The sequence below is a fragment of the Plecotus auritus genome (genome assembly GCF_963455305.1).
Source record: "Plecotus auritus genome assembly, chromosome: X".
Classification (NCBI taxonomy): domain Eukaryota; kingdom Metazoa; phylum Chordata; class Mammalia; order Chiroptera; family Vespertilionidae; genus Plecotus; species Plecotus auritus.
This window is the reverse complement of record NC_137784.1, coordinates 124,087,394-124,096,896: the sequence shown is the minus strand read 5'-3', so window position 1 is coordinate 124,096,896 and position 9,503 is coordinate 124,087,394. Positions and strand designations below refer to the sequence as shown.

The 9,503-nt window shown below is 41.4% G+C and overlaps 1 pseudogene across 1 annotated transcript; it reads right to left on the bottom strand.

The window, feature by feature from the left end:
* Positions 1-6,146: 6,146 nt before the first annotated feature.
* LOC308239923 (peptidyl-prolyl cis-trans isomerase A-like) lies at positions 6,147-6,458 on the bottom strand (annotated as a pseudogene). The gene has a single exon. The product of its transcript is annotated as a peptidyl-prolyl cis-trans isomerase A-like (transcript).
* Between the last annotated feature and the right edge of the window lie 3,045 nt (positions 6,459-9,503).

The following is a 9,503-nucleotide window of genomic DNA, read 5'->3' as shown; positions in this document are numbered from 1 at the left end:
TTCCCTGGTTCTCCAGCTCCCGCAAAACGCGAGTTCCTCTCTTGTGCTGGTACCAGAGACCTCACCTTATCCTAGGCGAAATCTGACCTTTCCGTGGTGGAGTGTAGAGCTCCTCTGAACCCGTGTGTTTGCGCCAATTGGGGAGCGTTGTTCTGGGGCTCGCAGCTGTTCCGTGGGTGCCGCAGTTGTGGATTCTCAGGCTTCCGATAAGCTCCACTTTCGGGTTCCAGATTGCGGCGACTCCATGTCCAAGCCCGCAGCTCCGGGAGGGGACCCAGCCGCAGTGGGAGCTGCCAGGTCAGGGGAACCCCGTCTAGCAGTCTCCCACCTTCTTCTGGAGTTCAGCTGTCCCCCAACTTGCCAACAAACACTCCTAGTGCGACCCTCAGCTGTTCTTTCTTTCTGCTCCGGGACAAGGCTCGGAACACGTCTGTCTATTCTGCTGCCATTTTTCTCCCTCTCCCATATTTCCTTCTCTTAATAAAAAAATGAACATCTTGATATTTGTAATAGAGAGAAAATTAAATTTGCTTTATTATGGAGCTGATACTGTAGAGGTTAATGGCATTCATCTTTTTATCAGACAACATGACCCAAATTGTGTTTCTACAAATTACTAGTTGTATGACCAAGAGTAAGTCCTTTAATCACTTAAAATCTATTTCCTCATTTGTACAATAGGTAATGTAGTTATTTCAGAGAGATCTTTGTGAGGATTAAATGTGATTATGTAGGTAAAGTGCTTGGAAACATTTGACATATAATAAGTATTGAATTATAATATTGTTATTAATAAATAATGATAACATCATGTCCCTAAGACTCACTTGCCTGGGTCTCTTGATGGACAAAAAGGATTAACTACATTTTTTCCTGAAATCTCTGACAGCAAACACTTACAGGAACCCATTTTGATTCCAGGTACAAAAATACTAGACATTATTGTGCATTCTCTGGAATGGTAAAAACTAAGGAATTTTGTAGATTGGAAGGGTCTTCCTCAGTAAGCATTAATATAGTTTAACAGCAATGACCATGTATAGATTGAGCTATACTCCTAGAAGATGAAGTAATTTTTCTTGCAAAATGAAATTAGTAATCGCAAAATGAATCTGTATTTTTATGTATCCACAAGATGAAAATAAATATAGTTTTATAACCCAGTTAATTATGTACTTCAGTATTACATTTGCAATGATAAATTTAAAACCAATGAAGGAAGTTTCATCAAATATATAATTGCATTATAGATAAATAAAGCTCTATAATTAAAATATAGCGTTATTAGTAATATTCATAGATTTAAAATAAAGTCTGTGTTTTAAGTTACTTGCTCCTCAAAATAAGCCAGTCAGAGAAAGTATCACATGATCTCACTCATATGCGGAATCTAATGAACAAAATAAACTGATGAACAAAATAGATCAGAGACATAGAACCATGAATAGACTGATGAATTTCAGAGGGAAGGTGGGGATAGGTGTTTTGGGGTGAGAGATTAACTGGGGATCTTATATGCATATATTCATAGCCCATGGAAACAGACAATAATGTGGTGAAGGTTTAGAAGGAGTGGGTGCAGGAAGGAGGGGGGTCAATGGGGAAAATACACAAAAAAACAAAGAGAATATCTGTAATACTTTCAACAATAAAGATAAATTTTATAAAGGTTAGTTGCTTGCTATTATAATTGATTTATACAGAAATTAGATAGTTTGACCACTACAAAGAGCTTTGATATAATGTAGTAAATAAGATCCACTAAATCTACAGAAAACATAATACTGTCTTCTATACATGCATTGCCTTACCTCTAGACATCTGTTTTGAGGCCTAAGTAGGTTCTGAAAAGACATTTGATTTTCTCCTCTGTCAGGAAAGCATAAGTTAAAAATTCCCCTACCTCATAGCTCATTGAGGAAATTAGATGAGAATCAATTGGTTTTTCTCTAAGACCTCTAACACCAAAGAACTAACTTCCTACTGGTTGAGATGAAACTGTTTTTATTAAAGCACAATCTTTAAAAAAATTCAATTGGGACATTACTTGTGTTGACTTTAAGCATCTACGGCAGCTTCCTGGAATAGTAGCACATGGTATTTGAAAAGGCATAAATTACATTATGTGTTTATTGGTCACCTATGTAGAAAGTAGTGAAAAAGACCTAAATATCTCCTCTCATAGAAGAATTGACAAGCTATCTTGACTAAGGACCTCTAGGTCTGAAATTACTTCAGCACTGGGGCTGGAGAATCTCAGAAAGTACTCACACTTGGCGTAATCATTCTCCCTGGCTAGCGGAATTTCCACATTTCCACTGGTCAAAATATAAAGATTTAAAAATATGGGAAAAACTTTATTTCCTACATTTTCAATACATTTATGATAAAGTGCAGATGTATAGTTCTTCGTCCAAAGTTATATTCCAACATTCACAAGAGCTATGACTGAATAATTGAAGTACCTGAAAATGATGGCAAGAAAACAAATATAAGATTTATCACAAATATATCCTATCTAATAAAAGAGTAATATGCAAATTAACCATCACTCAGCAACATCCACAAGCTACACCCACCAGCCAATCAGGAGCGAGTATGCAAATTAACCCAACCAAGATGGCTGTGGCCACAGAGCGAGCAGGAGGCTTGGGTTTCCCCGGCAATGGAGGAAGCCAAGCTTCCGCAGCCCTGGCCTGCCTTGGCCTCCACTCAAGGCTACAAAGTTTCAATTATAGAAGATAAATAAATCTCAACAAAATGGCTGCGGCCATGGAGCAAGCAGGAGGCTTGGCTCCGCTCAAGGATACAAAGTTTCAATTATAGAAGATAAATAAATCCCACATACCAGAGCCTCTGCTTGGGTCGCTGGGGGGCATGGCCAGCCAGCAAACCACCACAGGCCCCTCGCCCAGGCTGCCCCAAGGAAACCCTGCCCTGATCTGGGACACCCTTCAGGGCAAACCAGCTGGTCCCAACCCATGTACCAGGCCTCTATCCTATCTAATAATCCTATCTAATAAAAGAGTAATATGCAAATTGACCATCATTCCAACACACAATATGGCTGCCCCCATGTGGACACAAGATGGCCACCATAAGTTGGCCAGCAGGGGAGGGCAATTGGGAGGGACCAGGCCTGCAAGGGAGGGCAGTTGGGGGTGACCACGCTGGCAGAGGAGGGAAGTTGGGGGTATCCGGGCCTGCAAGGAAGGGCAGTTGGGGGGGACTCAGGCCTGCAGGGGAGAGCAGTTGGGGGGGGACCAGGCCTGCAGGGGAGGGCAGTTTGGGGTGACCAGGCCTGCAGGGGAGGGTAGTTAGGGGCAAATAGGCTGGCAAGGGAGCAGTTAGGCATCAATCAGGCTGGCAGGGGAGTTGTTATGAGGTGATCAGGCTGGCAGGCAGAAGCATTTAGGGGAAATCAGGAAGGCAGGCAGGTGAGCAGTTGGGAGCCAGCTGTCCTGGATTGTGAGAGGGATGTCCGACTGCCCATTTAGGCCCGATCCTATTGGAATCGGGCCTAAACGGGCAGTCCGACATCCCTCAAAGGGTCCCAGATTGGAGAGGGTGCAGGCTGGGCTGAGGGACACACCCCCCGTGCATTAATTTTGTGCACCAGGCCTCTAGTTATAACATAAAGAAAAATCCTATATAATAAAAAGCTAATATGCAAATTGACCGAACGGCAGAACGACTGGTCGCTATGACATGCTCTGACCACCAGGGGGCAGACACTCAACACAGGAGTTGCCCCCTGGTGGTCAGTGCACTCCCACAGGGGGAGCGCTGCTCAGCCAGAAGCCAGGCTCAAAGCTGGCGAGCAAAGCAGTGGTGGCAGGAGCCTCTTCCACCTCCGTGCAGCACTAAGGATGTCCGACTGATGGCTTAGGCCCCCTCCCCATGGAGAGTGAGCTTAAGCCATCAGTTGGATATCCCTAGAGGGCTGCCAGACTGCAAGAGGGCATAGGCTGGACTGAGAGGACCCCCTCCCCAAGTGCACAAATTCCGTGCACCAGGCCTCTAGTGTATATATAAAATTAATTGGGATATCTTTGGGTAGTTAGAGCTATAGGTTTGTTTATTTTTCACTTTTTATTTTTCTGTCTTTAAAATATGAATTTATAATTTGAAATTGGGACACATACACTTAAAAAAAGAAATGGGACAGAGGATATTTATACATGCAAAAATTAGCTACATTATTAGGCCAGAAATATTCCTTGCATTAAGGACAAATTGTATTGTTAAGCATTCAAAAATAAAACAAAATAACATTTTGGTCCTTGGAGGTACTGTAATTTTAAAATAGGAAGAAAAGAGTTAGTGTCTCTTTGCTAGTGGGCTCCCTCATTGATTTTCATCTGGAGGCTAACAGATAAGTTCTTGTCCCCTCTATTAGTACTTATATAGTTGGACACAGACTGAACACTTTCATGGGGCATAGAAAAAACATGTGTCTAATCCTATGGACAAACATGTATGTGCATGCATAAATCAAAGTACACACACATGCACACAACATGCTAATGGCTCTGTCACTTGGGCCACCACACAGAAGCTAATGGCATGCTGATTCAAAGAACTAAGGCTAACATTATTTCTGAGTTAAGATAGCAGTATGAGCATAAGCATAATCACACAATTCCCTATTCCTAAAATGTTATTGATCAATTAAATAAATATACACATGGAAAAAAGAATTTTCATCAGCATCATAAATGGAGAAGGTATTCCACACCAGAAAGTTCTGTTTGAGAGCCATGAGATATATTGAAGGAACCCAGAGAAGGAACCCATTTTGACAGAAAGTGGTGTTTACAGGAAGTTAGTGGTAGTAGACCCATTCAGAACTGACCCAGGTACTCTAACTCAGGGTTATGGCTGACATTGTACATGATTGAATGTAAAGGCAGACCAAGGAACTGTTAAGAGATGTAACAACTGGGTTTCTCCTCATCTTGGGAGATGGCTATCTTTGTGATTCCATACTGATGTAAGGCAGCACCTAGATGTTTTCTAACTGAAAGAAATGGACCAAATGGAGAACAAGACTTATTTGTGAAGGAATTAAGGAGGCTGTTGTCCTATATATCCTGACATGATTGGTGGCTCAGAGCAGAAGCTTTTAAATGACAATGTTTCTGATACAAGTTGTTAACTGTCTGAACTAGTATCAACTGATTTTGTTGATTTTTATTTCATGAAGTCATAGATGCAAGCTGGAAGAGAGAAGGTGTCAGCCTCAAACCTTGCAGCTGAGCCCCACCACAGTACATGCTTTCATGACTAGCTCTTGTAGTTATGCATGCAACTGCATGCTGCCAGCCTGACTCCTGTCACTGGCCTCCACCACCAGGCACATGCCTGGGGTGAGACTACAGCCTCATGGGTGCATGCAGAGAGCCAAGGCCACATAGTTGCTTGTGGGCCTAGATCCTTCCCTATCTCCTCTCACTGGCCTACCTCAATAGGTTCACTTAAAGCTAGTAAGCTGCAGCTATGCACTTGTACAGTGCAATCCCAGATCCAGTCACCATCCTCCATTACCATGTGTGTGCCTTGGGAGCCTCCGACAGGGTCACTGAAGCTGTTAGTGTGCTTATAGTTGAACACAGCCCTCACACTTCCAAAACGATGCCCCTATCATCTGAGAAGAGTTGACTATTACTGACTAAAGTTAACCCAGCTAAATGGTGCTCACAAAAATTATGAAAATTCATTTACTCACCTTGCTTCATTCAAAGTTCTCACATCCAGGTACACTCAAAGTCCTGCTTCAGTATTCATAAAAGGAAACAAGAAAATATTTCTATAAATAACCAGTTCTCTTTAAGACTGATTTTCATATCTTTTATTTGGGGGAGAGGGGTGTTGTGTGTGTGTGTGTGTGTGTGTTTGTTTTTTTGTTTTGTTTTGTTTTGTTTGTTTTTTTCAGACAACTTTAGTTTTTATTTCATGATCATAAACTTAACTCTGCAATCCAGCTAGATTGGGGATGGCTAAAGAAATCATGGAACCCAATGAACTGTGGTGAGAGCACAAAAATTATACAAGTAGAACATACCAAGCAAATTGGGTGAAGGGCTGCTCTCCTGAGCTACAGAAGGAATGGTCTTGTGGTTAAGATAAACCACAAGTCAAATTTATTAGAGTTGTCCATAGTCAGCAATGGAGATCTTCTTGTTGGTCTTGCCATTCCTGGACCCAAAGCGCTCCATGGCTTTCACAATATACATGCCTTCTTTCACCCGGCTGAAGACCACACGCTTGCCATCCAACCACTCAGTCTTCACAGTGCAAATGAAAAACGGAACCGTTTGTGTTAGGTCCAGCATTTGCCATGGACAAGATACCAGGATCTGTATGTTTCAGGATGAAGTTCTCATCCTCAAATTTCTCCCATAGATGGACTTGCCATCTGTGCCATTATGGTGTGTGAAGTCACCACCCTGGCACATCAATCCCAGAATAATTCTGTGAAAGCAGGAAATTTTTTAACCAAATCCTTTCTCCCCAGTGCTCAGAGCATGAAAGTTTTCTGCTGTCTTTGGAACTTTGCCTGCAAACAGCTTGAAGGAGACATAGCCCAAGAGCTCGCAGTCAAGGAAGATGTCAAAGAATACATTGGGGTTCACTGTGGCTGGTCACGGGCAGGGCAGTTCCTGGGTAGTGGCATCTGTATAGCTAGGTGTGTTTGTTTTAAGCCATTTTCTTACTTCCTAGAAACCATCAAAAATTATCTGGTAGAGATGCCCCTGCATTTACTAAACAGGAATAATGCTGTCAGACTCAGTGGCCTCAGACCTCTGACTTCTGTTTTGCCATCAGGCCATCATACTTTTGATTTCCCTCCTCCCCAGGACTGGCAGAGTATAACTCACATTAGAATACATTTGCTCTTGCATGCTCTTTTCCTTTTCTCCTTTACTGGATAAGATACCACTCTTCCCATCATTTTTAAAATATTAGCCAAAACCGGTTTGGCTCAGTGGATAGAGCGTCAGCCTGCGGACTGAAAGGTCCCAGGTTCGATTCCAGTCAAGGGCATGTAACTTGGTTGCGGGCACATCCCCAGTAGGAGGTGTGCAAGAGGCAGCTGATCGATGTTTCTCTCTCATCGATGTTTCTGACTATCTATCCCTCTTCCTTCCTCTCTGTAAAAAATCAATAAAATATATTTTAAAAAAAATTAGACCTGATACTTTATTTTCTTTTTCCCTAGAACCCTAAAAACATCTGCTTTGGCTCAAAATCACAACGGACTGGTTAGCACAGTATTCTAAAACAAACAGGCTTCAGTAGGTAAATATTCCATAGATAAATAGAATCTATTTTCCATGTTAATCCTTTTAAAATCCAACAAGAGAGCATTTTGCACAAGCATGCCAATCAATTAAAAAGGCAAATATCAGAGAACTACAAAATGTCAGAGCTGGAAAGGGCGCTTGGAGGTCATCTAAAACAACCTCCATGTTTTTCCATATGTAAAACCAAGGTCCAGTGAGGGTGGGTTGCCAAAAGATTTATTTAGTTAAAAACAGAGCTGCATGCAAACCAGGAAGTGTAATGTCTGTAACTTAGTTTGAAATTTATCCAAAAATAAGATGGATTGAGAGATGGATAGAGGGATAGATATGATAAATCAAGTGCAGTAAAATGTTAATGATAGGATCTAAATGGCAAGTTCATGGATTGTTCACTGTAAATACTTTCAACTCTTCTGTGTATGTTTGAGTACTTTCAACATAAAATGTTAGGCATTTGAGCATTGCAACTACTTATGAAGCTAGTAAGCCAACGATATTGAGGATAGATGCCTCACAGTAGGTTTAGTGGATGCATGGGTGAATGCTGGTGTCCACAGTCAATGTAGATAAACTAATGTGGACTCCTACTAAAAGAATACACTTACACTTCTTTCAGATGCATTGAAGGATCCAAATAGATAAAATAGTTTTGATTTAGTCAGGATTCTTGCAATTAGAGGTGAAAAATATAATCACCCTAGATTTGCTTAAGCAAATTAAAGGACTGTATTGGTTTCCATAAATGAAATTTTCCAGGGGTGAACTTCATTTGATCCTGGTTATCTGCACCCCGACTCTCCATCTCCTGGCTCTGCTCTCTTTCACATTGGTTCCATTCTTATTCAGGCTTGCCCTTCCCAGTTGCAAGGCTCTCTATACCTCCTGTTTAGATCCCCACAAGTCCAAAACCAGAAGAAATGAGAGCACAACTGTCTCAACAATAAAAGCAAAAGTAGGAGGAGTGCATTTCATTTGTTCAGTCTGAATTGTGTGCCCATCCTTAAACCAAAAACCATTTGCAAAGAGACTGTAATATTCTGATTGGGTGCCAAACCATTAAAATGAAATGTAATACCACAGGTTTGCTATCTGAATATCTCTTAGATTGCTGAGGAAATTGTCTTAAGGTCCAAGATGGTAGCAAGGAGTAGAGGTACTAGATGTGACCTATCTTCCAGTAAATTCCATAGCATATTTCTGATTTGAGGAGTCTCTCTCCAAGGGAGTCACAAATGCAGATGGTTAAAGTGGCCCATTTCAAGAAAGAAGCACACAGCTGGATCTCGGACAATAAGCGTTCCTTGGAGAATAATCTAACACTTGATGAAAAAAAAAAGGATCTTGAACTCTTGTACACATGGATTCCAGGCACCTAGAAGAAATGATAAATTTGGGGTGTTAAATAGGGTCCTTGAAATCAAAGACACTCTTGGAGCCATATTCAAAGAAATCTTAACTATTTTTGCAAGTCAGATTAGAAAGAAATTCACTGACAGTTCTTACTTCTAGCTAATTGAAGTTAATTTCCAAATAAATTTAGGAGGTGTGAACTATTTCATCAAATAATATTACATTAACTGGGCTACTTATTCAGATTTGGTGATTACATAATCAAATGCACTATTCAAACAAGACGATTTTTATCTTTATAATTGTGAATTAAATTAGGCAGAAATGTATGAATGCTGTAAATTACTAAAGTTCTCTACCGAGTCCCCTTCCCAGAGTAGAACTGCTGGACCCAGTAATGCTATTCAACAGGGTCAGGCTGCCAGGACAGTGCTGAGGTTGCCCACAGCTGTCATGTGTGGAGCCTGAGTGCAGCGACCAAACAGCCTCCAGAGAGGCTCCCAGACTACCACTGGCGGACTATGTTTCTTATGGTCACGAGAAGAAGGAAGGCCAGAAACCAAACTCAGAACAAGTGTATGGAGACAAAGTTTTAGATAGTCCACAGATTTAGAGCAAGAGACAGTGAGTCATGAATGGCAAAAGAAGGTGCCCTGTACAAATCCTACAGATAAGGCTGCCGGCAGTAGATTGAGTACACTGGTTAAAGCAGCGAGGGTGGGGGAAAATGCTGACCAGTTCCCAACTGTGTCTGGCAGCATGCTCACAAATCTAATTTGATCCATATAAAAATACCCGTCCCTATCCAGCCTGATCTTAGCAGTTCTTTCTAAATGTGGAGTGGGT